General features: G+C 39.2%; 1 protein-coding gene across 1 annotated transcript in view; it reads left to right on the forward strand.

The window, feature by feature from the left end:
* EXT2 (exostosin glycosyltransferase 2) overlaps positions 1 to 16,923 on the forward strand; it is an 81,028-nt gene that overhangs the window by 20,391 nt on the left and 43,714 nt on the right. The window lies entirely within an intron of this gene.

Consider the following 16,923-nt stretch of genomic DNA (forward strand, 5'->3'; position numbering starts at 1 on the left):
CATTTGTTTGAGCCCTTTTATTCCCTTTCAATGGAAACAAAGATAGTTAGATCAGAATGATCATGTTCTTTCTTGGTTTTACATTGTGAAGCACTTGGAGTTTGATATAACAGTTACAGAAAGATTGGTCTATAACTGGCGTTAAAATGAGGAAAAAGTGATCTTTGCAAAGAGCTTTTTTTAAAATTGGTATGAAAATTGTTTTACAACATCTCACCATTTCCTTTGCAGTTAGGATGTGTTTAGGTTTTATGTCAAAAACTGGTTTTGTGGCACATAAAATTCCACTAGGCGAAACAACATTTTTGATAAAGACTTGTGAAACATACTTTGCCAGTACCTGCTAATTAACATACTTTGTCAGTAAATTAAGAAACCAGTTGACATGTTCTGACATGAGTATGGTTGAGATCATCCTCTTTTTAGCCAAACAGAACAAATACTTGCTCTAAATTTCTCCCGGTTTTTAGGAGGATGAAGCATGCATTCATCATGCTCTTCAGACTTTGAGTCTGATAACCTTTGTGGGATTGGAGCCTCGTGGTCCAACTGCTTTGGTTTCAGTGGTTGTCTTGGTTATGACAGGATTCTTATCCTTAGTTGGAAAACCTCACAATTAAAATAAATTTTATTGTAAATGTTAGCTTGCCAGTTTTCTTTGTTGATTAGGTGCTCTTTTTGCAGTATATTATCACAGTTGATTTTCTGGAGATCATGCATCAAGGTTTTTATAGATATACACACATATGTATATGTAATTTTTTTTCCAAGTTCAAATAGATTGTCTGCTTTTAATGAGTAAACTTTTCTGTATGCTTAATTTTTGCTTTGTTTCTGGAAGTCCTTCTAGCTGTACATCTGCTGGAGGAGAGAGGAAGTCTCTTAAAGAGAAGTCATTGCATTTAAAATATGTAAGAACCCGTATTTGAAAATATTTTCTTATAGTTTGTACAATGATTGTGATCATCCTACAATACTGTCATGAAGATGATGAAATACAGGTGCTTTAGCTTTGAGTCACCATCTGCTTGGATCTGCAGCTGGTGTGACCTGGGCTGTGACTTCCTAAAGTACAGCTTTGTTTTGGTCAGTTGTTTTGTCAGACAGTACCTGGTATAGACCAGGATAGAGCTTTACTGGTTAGAGCAGAGCTGGAGTGTGGGAAAGCAGATTTAATTTCTACTGTCCTGCATTATACCTGATTGTGCTGAGATCTCTGGTGATTAGCCATATTAACTTAGGCTTTTATTGGTCAAACTTGCAGGCCATTTTGCCGTCAGCAGTTCCTGGTTCGGTTTCCTGTCTTTCCTCAGAAAAGGAATAGTTTCAGTGCTCGTGGCCTAGCCTACACTGTTGTGAAAAAATGTTACATATTTTCAGTACTACATGTACTGCCTGTGTCCATGAGAACTGGAGACTAGCATATGATACCTCTTACAAACTCCAACATACTGACCATCAAAAAGAGCCTCTGCTACTTGAGCTGCTAAAATTAATAGCAGTCTGGATGAAACTTCTGCATCTCTGGGATTGCTGTCTTGTCTGTTTTCTACAGTACTGTTGTCATTCTCGTTTTCTTTGAAGCTTCCTTGAACCATCCCCCTCTCACAAATAGTTCCATATGGAGTCTGAAATACTGGCTGAAGTGCCCAGAGGCAAGTCAATAAGCGGCTCAGCTGCACAGCTACTGATCCGACAGACTTTGTGCTGCATCCTTATGCTTTCATTTTCTCTGCACCACAAACCAGCACCCAGGTAATAGCAAAGTTGTAGAAGTGGAGGGGCAAGAAATAGAAGTCAGTGTAATAGACGTGTGTGATAGAGAGTGAAATTTGAAATTCCCTCTTGCTCCTGAAGAAGAGTGAAACAGGTAAAGGAAAAAAGCAAAACGAAAGTTTGTGGGTATCTGCTTATTTCGTGCCTTGTGTAGTTTTCCTCCCAAGGGAGTTTTTCTAGCGTTTTGCTTTGAAAGCCCGTTGATCTCTAGAAATGTATTTCACTGCTGTAGTTGATACATAAATGTCTTTAACTTATATAAAAGTTTTCCACAACTTACATCTGAGCCCCTGTGCCTTCTTTCCTTCTTTTCATGAGATGAATCTATCTTGAATATACGGATATTTGTAAATGTTTTTCCTCACTAAATATCAACAACTCAGAAGTCTTAACACAGTGTCGTTAAGGCGTAGGATCAGAATGGGAATAGAAGAGTTATTCCTCTGATTATTTAGGCATTCTTTCTCACTGAACGGATTTTAGGTGAGGAGTTTATTTTCAAAAAAAAGCTTTGTGTGCCTGTTCCTTTTTGATTTACAACCCTTCTCACCTCCCAAAAATAAAAATTTTGAATTAATGGTCTGGAAGACTGGTTGACTGTGAGCTCTAATGGTATAAGAATGAAGAGTTGGTGTTCTGGAGTGCAGGAATTCTTTTCATCCTGGTTTCTTAGGGAAACAAGGGTATGATCACATACAATATGCATGCTGATTTCTCTTCATTTCTGTTATTGTCTGGTTTCAACCAAACTTACAGAAAGGTGGAGATCTTGGAGATGATAAATTCCATAAAATGTGTAGAAGATGAGCATCCGAGAAGAACATGGCCTTTAAGGGAGAATTTGCAGCTCAAGCTAACAGTAATAGAAAAACCCCTCGCAGCTACCCATTATGAATGATTCTGCTTTGGGAAGAGTTTTATTTGGAACTGGCACATCTTAGGCCAAAGAAATTCAGGCATAGCATGACCAAATGATAAAATGACAAACAAAATTCACTACAGATTAAAGAAAGGGGATATGTGAAAGGAAAAACAGTCTTCTCGCAGGCAGTGATGGCCTGTCAGCTAGCTGCAGTCACTTGGAAAAGAGTTCTTAGAGCTGTAATAAATAGTTATGTGAAAATAGAAGTTTCCCGGTCAGTTGTGGTCAAAAAAAAGTAATATAAAGAATTTTTAGAGAAGAGGTTGAGAACAAAATGGAAAATACTCTGCAACTGCATAAATCTGTTGTACGTCTGCACTCCGAATACAGTTCGTAGCTATAGTTCTCCTATCTTAAAAAGGATATAATGGAACAAGGCTGATCAGAGGTTTCAAGAGAAGAGTGGTTAAACACTAACACTCCTGATCTTGAAGATAAATGACTGGGGATGAGGACCAAGAATATATAATACAGAACTATAAAATAAGAAGGTCTTGAAGAAAGTGAATGGGCATGACAACATTGTTTGACGCAATTTAATTTGATGTTCCCTAGGGCTTGTATTATTGGAAATCTGGTCTAAAAAAATAAAAAAGGAGATGGTTTTTCCCAGAACTAGTAGGTAGTCCGTGTGACTCACTGCTTCAGCGTTTTGTGCGGGTGAAGGGTTTTTATTGGTGTAAAGGGTGAATGAAGAAATGCAGAGAGGAAAAATCTGTCAGAGGTGAATGCAAAGGTATACCCTCTGGCTTAGGAAGTTCCTGAGGTGCTTGTGGAGGCCAGAGGGTACTTTGGGGAAGTAGTGGCTTACGCTTGCTGTGTCTGGGGGGAGCGGTCCCGAGCTACCTGCTGCAGACCGTTGTCAGAGGCAGAATACAGGAGCAGAAGCCGTTTGGTCAGAGCTGGGGTGGTCGCAGTGATGCAGCTTCAGGACTCAGGTTTGCAGGAGACCTTGGTATTATAATGCGTTGTGGATAACCTTGTCAGATCATCAGTGGGTTTTGAAATGCATCTGAACTTCACTGGCTGCCAAACACTTCGGTGAGAGAATATTGACAGTGATATATAGCCTCCTCCTTTGTACGAATGGGGAATTCACTTTCCTGAAGCCCCACAAAATGCTCTCTCAAATAGTGGCCATGCAGCATTCTTCATTTGTATTAAAGTTTCAGATAATCACAACCTCTTGTCTTTTCAGCCCATGTGGACAATTAAAAGCTAAAAAGGGATGTAAATTCAGTTTAAAAAATGTGGATAGAAAGCGTGTAGTTTGCAGCGTTGGTTCCCACAGTCGGAATACCTGGACAAGCTATTACGGTTTTTCCAGTGCACATCCCGTGTGCCTCAGCCCTGACCTGAAGAAAGTTCAGACTCTGGGTCAAACAGAGCTGAAGACACATGCATAAATCAATGACTTGTTTTAGTGCCATGTTAAAACAACATGAGTGGCTGGCTTTTCAGACCCCTCCTCCATTTCATTTAATGTGCTTCTCTGGCTCTTCTTTAAAGAGGGCTCTGTAGAGTAATTTCAGCTCTTATCAGCTTGCTGACAGCTATATGAGCCTTTCTGCTGGCTCCAGGCAATCACTGCCCGTGTGTGAAACATCCCATTCTTACAGTGAAACGGTCCTGGAGAGAGTTAAAGCAAATGGGTGGTGGGGTTTCCCATGGGTGGTGCAGCTCACGCAGAGGAGATGGGATTTAGTTCTTGTTAGCCAGTTAAACAGAACTTCATTTCAGTGTCTGGACGCTGGAAGCTCCTTGAGCATAGTTTGATTTTTACAAGTTCTTTCAATGAGAATATTCAACTTCGAGCTGCAGTTCTTTCCCTGACAGGGGACAGCTTCTGTCTCAGGGTTCTTTAGAATCATCATTATCAAATTTAAATGAACTTTCATCTGTCTGCCATTTGTAGCATTTTAAGGAGTGCGATTGGAGAGGCTAACCCTGCTTTAATCCTCCCAGAGTGCTTCAGTGCAGCTCCGGGTCCCCCATAAATGTCAGGCCTGGACAATTTGCCATCTTATCAGATGCAGTGAAGTTAGTTCCAGCCCTCTCACCCCTCCCCCAGAGGAAAGATTTGTTGCTGCAAACAGCAAAGGAAAGAGAAAACTTTTTCCTGGCTTACTGCCAGGATCACCAGGGGAGTTGTAGAATCCTTGGCATTTATATATGTGACTTTCATTGCTCCCCCCTCCCTTCTTCATTTCGTGTGGAGAGTATACTTACCCTAGAGTTCTTTTTTTCCTGTTGTCTGTCCTGCCCTCTTGCTTTCTAGAATGAATAAAACTGTTTTCATGCTTGTTGTATTACAGAGTGGTCTTCGTGGCATCTTGGAGAAAGAGCTCAGAAATTTGAGAGCAGTCAGCACCACAATGAATAATTTTGGTAGGATGCAGTTGTGCTGCCTTTGTATCTAGGTTTGCAGCCTCTAAACAACAGAAGGTTAAACTTCAACTGTAAGAGGGAAATTATGCTATTTTAAGACTATTATTTTTTTGTTCTTAAGATTAGATTTTAAGAATCTGTATTTCAAGAGTCTATGTTGTTGCAAAGTGAACTTTGGGTACTTACCCTTTACAGATTGCTATACACAGCTTGGATAGACTACAGATAAACCCAGACGATCCAGAAATTGGAAAAGCACGTACTTCCTTTTAGAAAGAATATTTGAAAATGTTCTGTGTCATGCACATGAAGCAGTTAGCTGCAGATAAATGGATGATTAAGCATCTCTCCTGGTGTTCCTCTCGTTCTTTGTTACCCTGTGCTGTCCCTCTGCTGCTGAGTCTGCACCACATCACATTTCTTTATCAAATTCACTTGCTTCACTTAACCCTCCATTATTGAAAGTGTTACAACTTTAGCATTTATCTATGTAGTATAAATACACTGCATTGCTGTAGTAATTTGCATGTGAGTATACTAAATAGTAGTAGTAAATACACCTTGGTCTTGTATCCATTTTACTGATGAGTGGATAGAAGCATAAATAACTTGTACAAGGTCCAATTATAATATTAGTAATGGAATTTAGAAGTCCTGGATCCTGTTTTAGTGACTACATCAAATGTATCTTACAACACAGTAGGAACGTTTGGTTTTTAAGTTACAAAGTTTTCACATGTTCTAGAGAAACCATCTGCTGCCAGATAATCTTTAGATATCTTTTCCTTTAATCTTTGCCTGTAAATTGTGCAGATATATAGCAGTTTCTTAGATGCCTGTATATAGGAAAATTATGTATCTGCTACAAATGGAAAAAATGGGCTGTGCTGGGAATATCCTATAATGCCCTTTGGCTTGCAAACAGTGTAACTTGTATGTGGGGGTTGGCTCCTTCCTTTCCACTCTGCTCCTTTTTTTTTTTTTCCCTTATTTTTCCATTAGCTGACAAGTTTCAATCCTCTTTAGAAATGAAAGTGGCACCTGGCATTAGCTATCTTTGAATACATTTCTGTCCTGGTGGCTTAATTCTGTACAGATGCTCTGCAGAGGAGGATTATAGAAGGCGTGCGTATTCCAGGATACTAATAGTGGAGTAGGGAATCATGGGTAGAAGTTGTTAGATTATGGTTAAGTTTAAGAAATAGTTACCTGCAACCAAACTCAGCTGGTAATGGAGTTCTGGACCAGGGGGTCCACAGAATAGTTTATCTTGGTTCCCACCCACCCAGACCAGTCTACCATTAAATGTTTTCCAACACTGTAGCAAACAAAGGCAAAAAATATCAATGGTGCCTGGTGAAGCATTGGGAAAAACTCTCCTGATCCTGAATCTGGTGATTAGGTTAAGCCTGAGCATGAATGTGATGCCCGTTAAGCAACTGTCTGTAAGTGCTTCAGTAATCTAGCAGCACCAAGCCCAGGCTCTGTGCTCTTCCTCTCGCCACTTGCTTTGTTTCTCAGCTGTTGCTTACCAGTGTTTGGTAGCCAGTGCTTCAGGGGATCTCCTGAGATGGGAGTTCCATATATTACAGGTGCCGTGTTACATATGTATCGAGGGGAGAGGGAAAGCAACTCCTTCCTCACATTTTTAATACTTCAGGTGAAGCAAAAAATTAATACAGAACAAATGTGCAGATGCTGGTCAGTGGTGTACTTTCCATCGCTTTTGGGGTAGCAAGGACTTCTGTAATAAGCTTTAATGTTTATCTTTGAGATTACTTCTCTTTTTTTACAAAATTTGGCTTTATGCAGTAAAGAATATTCCTCTTTAGCATGCTATTTCAGATGATTTCCAAGAAGAAATTGATGTCTATGACTGATTTTGTCCATGTAAAATTATTTTCAATCCTGTTCCATTAGTGTGACCACCACATAGTATTATCACAACCAGCAATTATCAGTCACTTTCATCAGACAGCCATGCACAGTTTGAGTAACGAAGGATGAGGTATTTTTACATAGCTTGAGCTAAGATCAGTTATTTTTAAGGGGTGGAGGAAGAAAGCATCACCATGTCCTAAACTGAATTTTTCCTGTAGGTATGGAAAAAAACCCCATGACTGCCAGTCTGTCAGCTTTTATCCTCGTATTCAAGTAATACTGGCAGTAATGTCTGTGGTTAAAGCTGTCCAATGTTGAGAACTGTGTGTGTGTGGGTATGTGTATGTTTATGCTTATATAAAATAGAACTATGTAGCTTACAGGAGACTGAGAAAAGCATGTCTTCATCAAAAGGGCAAGTTCTTCCTGGTATAGAGCTTAAGCTCTGAGATTGAGGTATGTGCTGATTTTTGACCGCTATAGTATGGTGGTAACCCTACCTAGATTTTTTTTTTTCCCTTGCTTCAAAAAGCTATCCTTTCATGTGTGTGATTGGCACTGGGCTTGCTTTGTGTTTAGCTTCTCTAATCAAGGGAATTTAAGCTTCTATTCTCCCAGCATTACTACAGCAGTCATGGGAAATCTCAAACAAGACAGATCTTGTTGCAGCAGTTGACACAAATAAAAGCAGTTGTGCTTTTATTTATTTATTTTTGATGCTGGATGCTGATTAAAAGTTTCCAAGCATCCTTTAGCCATGTTATAAAGCCAACCAGCAGAGAGCAGGGCAGCTGCTGAGGAGGGGAGATGCTGGTGGACATAGGACAAGATCACAGTGGGAAGCATCAGTGTGTGTAACTCAGAAAGCTGGGAAAGGTGTAAACAGATCCCCAATTTATCTGTAGAGTGGGCTCTCCAAACACTGTTTTATTGGCCAGTGGCTCCTGCTTTACTAACCTCTAACCTCGGCAATACTCAGAGGTGCTGCCCACCAGCCAGCCTTGTCTTTGAACCTCCCTTGGCTCCTGCCACCTCAAAGGCTTGCAGTCAGATTCCTGTGTTTTGCTTGGGACCTCACTTCTCAGCAGGATGCCTGCAGCAGGGAAAACCGATCTACCCTGAGAACACAGACATATTTGAAGGCAATACCCCTAGGACTAGAAACCTATTGCTTTCAGTTTCAGGAGCTGTCCATCATTTGTCAAGAAATGTGGCTAAAACGTCCTCCCACCCCCCCAACTTGTGGTCATACAGTAGTTAAATGTTCCCTGAAATTACATACACGTATTTGTTTTCTGTTATTTTCTAGGCTGCTGCTGAATCAATGATAGCGTAAGTCTAGCTCACTGTAGGTCTGATTTTGTGTTAACGGCGACTGCACAGAGGATAAACTTATCATAAAAAGGATGGATGATACAGATCCAGTTGATTGACTACTCAGGTTAGGTGTGCCTGCCCCTTCACAGTAACAGCCTGGTGAAATTGGAATAATTAGGGAGCCCTGCAAATTCCTGGAAACTGGAGGGAAGAGAGTGGGCTATGTTTTGTGTCTCTACATCGTTATCAGTGATGAGTGTGTAGATATGACTATCTGGAAGCCAGAGTAGGATCTACATTACTCTTAGAGCTGTGTTATTTCTGTGATGTCAACACATGTCATTTGCCTCTAAATAGGAAGACAGAACTGAAAACTCTTTGGGAGCAAAGGGAATTCTGTAAATGGGAGCCATTTTTACGTTACATGTTTTTAAAGGTTTAAGTCTGACACTTTGCTTTTTTTCCTCATCCTGCTGCTGTCTTTGCTGGCTCGGTCTCAGTGCTTTGCGACAGTATTCCCAGCCACAGCTGAGAATGGGGTGGTTCCTTGCTGCTCGTAGTGCTGGTATCTATTTGTTGGCACCATAACTGAAATGTGATTTGGCAGTGGATTTGTAGGGTGCCAGGGCAGTAAGTCAGGTTTCCTGGCTGGTGCAATGTTGCCTTCTGCAACAGACTTGTAAAGTTGACGTGCTCATTAATCAAAGAAGCAAGTTTGAGGTGCAGAAATATATGGAGGGAGGGGAGAACATGGGTGCTAAGTGGTATTTTTATCTATTCAAGTCTTGTGTTACTATCACTAGGACAAGGAATAGCAGAAATCTGTATTTTAGGGGTCAAGATAATGCAGGATTTCAAAACCATATAAAATGTTACCGTTTCAAGAGAGAATGAGAACTATTCTATTGAAAATAGCTTCTTCTGTGTCGTATAGTTGAGCCAGTTTCTAAGCAGAATAAGGCTCTTGTTCATAACAGAAGATTAAAACCTTAAAAAAACCCCAACAAATCAAAAGAACCAAAATTGTGTGAAAGTATGGAAGCAAGACTCAAAATGTTAACTTTAACAGGTATGCTGCCAAGAACCATTCTCATTCGTGCGTAGTATGTGGTGGTGTACATACGGATTATTGTAATTGATGTAAGTGATTCTTTTTAAAGCACCAAGAGGAGAGCCTGAGGAGTACGGCAGTGCAAGAAGCTTAAGATTAATATCTGCGCTTGCACTAACATTTTCCTTTACCCTTAGCTCTTATGAGTCAGCGTTTGTCAAGTAGTTTACAGCAATAAAACTGAGAGCCAGTAGAAGTGAGTTACTCCCAAGTGGCTGGTATCCGAGCGGTAAGACTAGTGTTTTGAACTCTGACCTCTGTCCCCTTATGAATCGGCATCTTCAAAAAGAAAAAGGAAAGAAATTTGGATAGTGGAAAGACTTAGTTTTCACTCTCTGTTGTATCTGAAGTAGGCAAATGTCCTTGTTTCATGGCTGAAATTACTACAGTGGAGATTGTTAAGCCAGGTGATTAAATCCACCTACTGCTTTATTTTTGAAGAGATATTTTTTGAGACTGAACTACAATAAAAACCAGCACCTCGAAATGTCTATCTATAATCTCTTTCTTAAAATATAGGACTGTAATGATACAAATTGTTTTGCTTGCTCATCCTGCAGAAGTGTCTTGTAATTAAGGAATATTCCTCTGTAGGCCACTCATATAAGTTAAATAGAGGAATTGAATATCTTCAGGGCTTTACTCGGGAATCACGCATAGCTCAGAAATAAGAGTTGAAAGATGGAATGAAAATTCAGAAACAATATTAGAAGGACGTTGTCATGTTCCATTAGAAGCAAACCTGAGATAACTGGAAACAACTGCATGTGCCTTGCATTGTTCTACTGCTCGTTCCTCTCTTTCCCTTGTAGAGAAACTTCTGGTTTGAGCTTTGGGAGAACCCAGTGTTGAATTCTGGATAAGTCTTTATCAGAAGTGATCAGACACTTCCAAATGTGCAATTCCTTGTTACCCCCATTTTTCAGCTTTGGAAGTGTCATGCTGATGTTATGAGCACTCCTTATACAGTACCTACACTACTGCTTTTCTTGGATATGTCCTTGTGGACAAATAGACACCACACAACCAGCCTAGGTCAAATTTGAAAGGTGTTTTTAATCTGATCTTCTATAAAACATGAAAATAATTCAGAAAACTTTTTTTGTTTTAGGCAAATTAGCATGATTTTACCAGTATTCCATTGGTTTAATGGATTACCTCTTAACGTTCCTACCTAGTAGGAACATGTATGGGAACAAGAATCTAATTTTTCCTTTCAGATTGCAGTTTCTAAAGAGGTGACCTCCAGTTTTGGGTAATTGTACTGGCACCCCACAAGTGAGCCAACTTTTCAGAGCATGGCTGTCTTATATTTTTCCGTAGCCTGAAACACATGAATTAGTTTTGAAAAATGTAGCCTACGTTCTTGTTTGTTCTCATTTCAAATCTTTGTGCCTCTCTGGGAAAATGAGAGGGCCCTCAGAGCATTTTTGAATATAAGGCTTTAAGAGGAAGGATCATGGCCCACAGCTAGTCACTTACTCTGTACTCTCTGCTCCCTTAATAAGCGGAGAACAGATTGTTCAGGAGGTATTTTAAGGTACCAGAGCTCTAGATTTCCCTCTGAATGACCCTATTTTTTTTCCCACACTGATTACAGAGAGAAAATTGAGCCAGCCAGCTTTAGATGCGTTGAACTTGATTGTGTTATTGCTAAGGGTCCTGAACCAAATAAGCACTTTTTTTAACCCAAATTCTTACTGCTTTCTAGAAACAAATTACTTTCTAGAACAAATTACTGTCTAATTCTTAATAGTATAAAGTCTTCTGAGGACTTCTTGTAAGCCTGTGTAAAGAAACAAAGATGGCACTGGTTTTAGCTGACCCCTCTGGTATCATCTTTGCTGAAGAACTGCATTCTAAAAGTGGTGTGTGTGATAGCAAGGAAGTTGTTGGAACAGGGAACCAGCTGTAGAAACAGTAAAGCAGTCGAGAAAGAGGGGGCAGATTACAAAAAATTCATAGGCAGAAAAATGTGGGAATTTGAGGTTATAGGGTCCTCAGTCTGAACCCAAAATTTGTACTGGGAAACTTTTTATAAAATGCTTGTTTCTTCAAAGGAGGAACTTATGCTCTGTCTTCAGTCCCATTTTACCTTGGGAAGGGATAGGGGGCTTGAGAACTCGAGCTTGCTCTCTGGTTATTAGATATCATCAGCTATCCTAATCTGCATCTTTAGTAGGGGGCAAATATATAATAATCCAGTTTATCTTGACCCTCAGTGGCCTATCTGATCCTACTGAAAGAACTTGGGGGAGGGGTGCCTATGGCCAATTACAGTAGCTTGCTCGATGGGCAAGAACTTGTTAAGTCTCAGTAACTTATAAAACATTTGATTCTTTTACAGTATCACATGTAACTGAAGGGCCTGAAGGTCATAGTGGATGAACTTCCATGCCCAGAGCTGTTAAATGCACAGCAGAGCTGTAGGTATTTCTTGTGATATCTTTTATACCTCTGCTGAAGGTACATATTTTAGCAAAGGGTTGCCGCAGTCAGTTACTTTAGCAGCGTTGGTTAGATAAATATTAGTTTTGTTAATTTGAGGTTTCTTTTTGCAAATAATGAGCTGATAAAGTTAAATTTATTCTGTTCTTCTATTCACCTCAGAATTTGGAAGGTCTAGAATGGTTAAGTCTCACAATATCTCTGTGAGTTGAATATGACACATACTGCTGAGAGTCTGAAGTAGAAGCAAGAAACCAAATTAATTAATGTCAAGCATTTATCTGTAAATAAGTAACAGAACCGGGATTAAAATTAAGATCACTAAGCTTCCAGGCCGGTGCTGCTGCAGCAGCTAGGCCATTCTCTTTTCTTTGGCCAGACTTCCCAAACCCAGCTGGTCAGGGAGTGAAAACCAGGAACACCAAGAGCCGTTGAGAAGGGAAAGCATTTGAGTCACCGCAGCCAGTGTGAAAATGGTTGTATTTCAAGGCCTCGTAAACCTTTTCAAGGCATTTTGGAAATACTGAGCTCCTGCAGTGGGGCAAAATCTTACAGCATCATGGCGCCTGACCTAAAAGCTGAGTGAAGTGGTGGTTTATGGGCAGTTAACTTTTACTACACTTTTGCGATTCTTGTTTTTCCCCTTTTGCTAACTTTACCAACTCCCACCAAATCATGGGCTGTGAAAAAACAGGAGGCTAGAAAGTTCCTTTCATGAGCTGTTTTCCCCTTGATCTAAATGTTACAGAAAGTATTCCTTTCCTTGCCTCATGCCCAGTGTTTTTCTTTTCACAAACTAATCAAAAGATTTACATTGATCTGACTTGCACTCTACACTGGAGCACCATTAGTGGCATTAACACTAGAACTTATAAACATTATATGAATGGGCTCTGTAACCTGATTCTATGCTGGCTTGTAAAGAGCTTATAAAGAGATGCTAGGCCCCCAAGTGTGTTTATTTCTAAGGAAAATAACACCTTACCTAAATAAATGTTGCTTTCTGTGAGTAGGCTACCCTATGGCTGTGTGGTGCTGCCTGTTGCCTCCTATGAAAATAACTGCAAATGTTTCCATCCTGAGGTCTTGCCTGTGTCAGTATGTGCTGAGTATTGTCAGTTTAGTTTCTTCATAGTCCACTTGAACAAAATCCTGGAACTGAAAACAAGTGGAATTGAACTTTTCATTTGGATGCTTGCTTACTTGGTTGAAGGAACACAAAATCTCCCATACCAAACAAAGTTACTAAACTTTTTCTTCTGTCTTACAGATACTGCTCGTGTTCCTCAAGGCGTGCATATGTATTTGTAGAGATGAATGAATACTTGTACAGTATATTAAGAAACTTTAGCCTTTGCAGAAAGTGGTGGGTTTTCATGGCAGATCTAATGAGGATGCAGCAGTTGGAAGTGGAGTGGGGACAAAGGAAAGGGAAGCTTAGAACTACTTACTGGCATGGCAGTGTTTGTGACCTTGGTCTGCAGAGCTCGCCACTTGGAGGGAGGGGAGAGTTTGGTCTCTTGATTCCTTCCGTCTTTGGCTTCTGTAGTGAAGCTGTCTTGGCTTTGTAAAAATTTCTGCAGAAATTGAATTCGGGTGAACTAATTTCATGGGGAATCTATTGTATTATAAGAGATTCCAGCCACTTCCAACCCAATAATATAATGTATTTCTCATTCTCAGTCAAGTCATTCAGTACTCTACATTTGACTCTTCCACATGTTGGCAAAACGGTATAGGAAGTAATGCTTTTCTGCTTTCATCTTAGATCTATCCTAGATTTTCTATTTATCTAGAAATTTAGAAGGGGAAGAGAAGCTGTGTTTCTTAAATACCTGTTTGCAATTCCTGGTAAGCCATACAGCCAGAACAAGATCCCATAGGTTAACATACATTCATCTGTGTTGTTTTGGCAGTTGTACAAAGTACAGGTTTGATCTCTATTTACAGTTTAGATTGCCTGTGACCTAAGCAATATTTAGGTGTATACAAAGTTAGTATTCTCTGCAAGTCTGTGGTCCGCATAGTGTGTTTCCTTAAAAAGTTCTGAAACCTCACCAATCAGACTACTAGAGTACTGGAAGTTTAATTTCAGTTCAAGTTGAAAGGCATGGTAGCCTGACCATATCATAGTTGTAGAGTGTGTATAATCAATGCTGTGTGGAAGACAAGATCTGTAATTATGGATCATTTATTTCAAGATCCTGAAAGGCTTTAAGGTAGCTCTAATTATTACGTTACTATTGCCATACCTTACAAATATTTCCCAGTGTATTGAACCTACTTTAGAGCATATAACCTTTAGTCTTCTGAATTCATAGATATGGAAAAGAGAAATGGACAGCTCAGAAAAAACTATGTAAGAATGCTAAGGAAGTTGGCATAGGAGTCAGGAACAAATATTTTTTTTTTTTTTTTTTCTTGGGGGGATGTGTGTTGTGTGTTTTTTCTGCTGTATCCCAAACATGTGCATGGCATTTTTATCTCCCCTGTGTATTTGTTACATTCCCACATAAGCTTTTCAACCACACCAAGTAGAGCAGAAAATACATTTCAAATGGAATCGACATACATCTGCCCAATAGAAGACTTTCCCAAAACGGTTAGTGACTTAGCATGCTGAGCAGCAGACACTAGCAACCCATGCTAATCAGTTCTGCTTTATAAAAGCAAACAAGGTGGGGAGGAAGTAATGAGACCCTGAAACATCTGTTTGGAGACTTTGAATCCCCTTAGAAGGTTTTGAGTTCTGCCTTAAAGAAACACAGCTCCAAAAAATTACAACCAACTGTGGGAACACTTTCTAGCTCTTCACAAAAAATTAATTACATAAATATTAGTTTATAAAAAGTAAATTCTCTCTGCCCGCTTCTCCGGTTTTGCTTCTGCTATAAAGGTGTAAACTTGCCTGACATTGCACGTATTCTTTCAGAGAAGGTAGACCAGATCCATCCTAGTTTTGCTGAAGGAGGAGAACCAGCTTTGATGGTTATGGAGCTAGCTAACAGATATTGCAGTATTAATAAACAGTCTTAGAGTTAGAATGGTATAGGAATGCTGTTATTTAATAACAGTGAAATACACAGCCCTGTGTGTATTTCACACAATTAATATCTACTTAATTGCTCTATAAAGTTATATGTTAGAAGGCTACATAAAATAATTTAGCTTTCCTACTTAGTGCTGCTTATAGCACTGGTTCTAAACTGTTGTCTAATGTTAAAATGAAATTTGAAATCTGTGTTCTTACTCTTGTTTATTTAGGATACTTGAGAGGTTAACTCTGTTGGTATTTTAGGATGGCAGACGTTATTCTTACCTGTTTATATAATTCTTCTGCTTTTACAGTTGGGTGTAATATCCATTTTGTTCTGTGTTCTTGGTAATTGGCATGTTATCCAGCTGTTAAATTCTACCAGGGAGAGAAATAAGGAGAGGAAAGTGATTTCATCCTAGAATGAAATTGCTTTGCACTCTCTCTGGATCACAAGCTCCAGAGAAGTGTAGTGTTTGAACATACTCATCAGTCTCCTTAATAAAATTTTGAAATACTCTGAAATAGTAAGGCTTATGGTTGTTAATGTTTTCTCACAATAGAAGTAGTGCTCCAGAGAGCACTTATCTCTTCGCTAATTTGCTTTTTTAATTGTAACATGGATTTTTTCATCTTAAATTTTTACAGATCTATTCTGAAGAACCTGTTTTACAAAATACCCACAGAGTAGAGTTTTAGGGCTACAAGAGGTCTCTAGTTCTGAGTCCCATAGGTTACACTCAGAGTAAAGTACAGGGTGGCATATGCTTGAGTATGTGTAAGTTATCTTGTGAATTTGCATTTTCTCTACTTGTAATCTTTCCTGTACACTGATATTTAGCCTAGGAATGCTCCAGCACAAAGTGTATATGTAGGAATCACTCTGTCTTCTAGTAAAAAGTAATGACCTGCAGTGAGAGACACTGGCAACTTGTAAACAACATCTAAATGAGAGTTATTTTTGGTTCATCTTAAAGTCTGTACCTCCAGGAACTTCCTACTCCTTCAGTAACTTAATATGCTAAAAAATAATATTGCATATTCTCATAGCACATGGTTAAAAACACCCTGTCTGTAGAGCATTTTTGTTGTTTAAGGAATCCATAGCAAGAGTAAAATAGCACTCGCTCAAATTTGTGTGGTGTTGTATTCTTGGTCTGAGAGCTTCTAAAGCTTCCAATTAACAAAAAAATGGTTTTTGTTTTAATTGTTCTATTACCTAGATGCAAACACACACTCTTTTAGTTGATACTGAACCATAGGGAGAATGCAAATTAAATTACCTTTTGGAGACTTCAAGATGCTGGGGTTTCCTAAAGAAAAATTTGGTTGAAAAAATTCTTATCTCTTGGGCCAAAACTCTTGAACTACATTTATTGGCAAAGTGTGTTTCCTTCTGGGTTGGATGGGGTCCTACAGGATCATTTGATGGTTCTAGGCATTTAAAAAGTATGTTTATGTCTCTAACAGAGAATCAGATAAGTCAGCGTTTTCATTTCCAAACCCTGCTTTTCTTCCAGCATTTCTGTCTTACACAGAAACTGGGACAAGATTGAAACTTGCCGAACAGGACCTTAGCTTGAAAATGACTCACCTGGGAAATTCAGTGCATCTGTCTATAAGAAAATCACATGCTTCATTTTAGTAGTTTTACGCTGCTGGTGGTGTAAATTAGCCTAGATTAATTATTGTAACAAATGGGCATGTGCATGTACTTTTATGTAAAAATCTTAATATTTACTCAAATAATTGCTTTCTGGAAGACGTGGGAAGGTATTAGTTCTTGAGTACTGGAATTCTCTAGCTGATCAGCTGTCTCTAATATTGATATTAAAAAGTGACTTCCAAGTTCCACCTAATAGGCTGCACGCTTTTATCTGGCTGTTGAGCTGCACTGTGGATTCCTCTGCCTTGGCAAAACTGAATGTAACAGCAATTTCTTCTGTTCTATGGTCAAACTGCTTTTGACGTTTTTCAAGAGGAAAACATATGATAAAAGTGTGAAAGTAATCGATTCCTTCAAGTATTCTCATTCTGTTTAATCAC

The sequence above is a fragment of the Strix aluco genome, chromosome 31 (assembly GCF_031877795.1).
Source record: "Strix aluco isolate bStrAlu1 chromosome 31, bStrAlu1.hap1, whole genome shotgun sequence".
NCBI lineage: Eukaryota > Metazoa > Chordata > Aves > Strigiformes > Strigidae > Strix > Strix aluco.